The sequence below is a fragment of the Otolemur garnettii genome, unplaced genomic scaffold (assembly GCF_000181295.1).
Source record: "Otolemur garnettii isolate 467f Iridium unplaced genomic scaffold, OtoGar3 scaffold00031, whole genome shotgun sequence".
NCBI classification, from domain to species: Eukaryota; Metazoa; Chordata; class Mammalia; order Primates; family Galagidae; genus Otolemur; species Otolemur garnettii.
In genome coordinates this window covers 1,524,287-1,525,213 of record NW_003852426.1, presented here as the reverse complement: position 1 = coordinate 1,525,213, position 927 = coordinate 1,524,287, and the positions used below count along the sequence as shown (strand labels likewise).

Below are 927 nucleotides of genomic sequence, written 5' to 3'. Positions count from 1 at the left end.
GCCTGTTTAGTTTTTAAAGATGGAACTCCACCCTTCACTTGGTTTTAAGTATGTATGGAATGTTATGATAGGGCATAGTAGTAGTGGTGGTCAGACATGGAAATGGTGGGGAGACAAAAATATACATGTGAAATAAACTCAGTATTTTAATAAAGTAAAAAAAAAAAGGTGCTCCGTTAGAGATTCTAACCAATTAAGTAATGAATTATAAAATTTCTTTCCTGCTTTCAAACGCAAATGGCTAAATCTGTTCCACAACAGTAGCAATGACCTTTACATTGGGCACTGTTACTGTCCTACTTCCTGTTGAAAACATCTGTAATGTAGCACTTAGAGACTTTATTAGATAGCACACAGCAGGGTGAAGTTCAGGTTCATAACTGGCATGAGGTCTATTGTCCTTTGTGAATTCTGGCAAACGGATTTCAAATGGCATGTCACATACTGCCAAAACGTCAACGACCTTAAAATCCGTAAGTATGACCTGGAAACCTAGTTTCTGCAGACAGTGTGCTAAACGTCTGGCACCAAATGTAGCTGCTTCTTCACTTGTTACTCCAGTGCAAATAATTTTTCCTGAAGACCAAATTGTAGCTGTAATTCTAGGTTTTCTAAGCTTCATTAATACTTTTCCAACATCACGCTTATAAATTACATTCGCTCCCTCCAAATCATCTTCCTTAAGTTCAAATGGCATCTTGTTCTAAAAACACGGACTGCGTTTGTAATTAGAATGCCCAGTGCAACATCACTGTCGGCATCCATGGGGTAGTTTAAAAACTTAGCTTCCCACCACGAAGATCACATCCCTGCACTCAGGCCGCTCGGTCGCCAGCCTCCCCCACCCCCCAGGGTCGCCTACCAGGTTATCGTGGGAAGAGGGGACCCATGGCAGAGGACACGGAGGCAGCGCTGCTGCGGGTTCCG

The 927-nt window shown here is 42.4% G+C and overlaps 1 pseudogene; it reads right to left on the bottom strand.

The window, feature by feature from the left end:
• Window positions 1-241: 241 nt before the first annotated feature.
• LOC111725064 lies at window positions 242-697 on the bottom strand (annotated as a pseudogene).
• Between the last annotated feature and the right edge of the window lie 230 nt (window positions 698-927).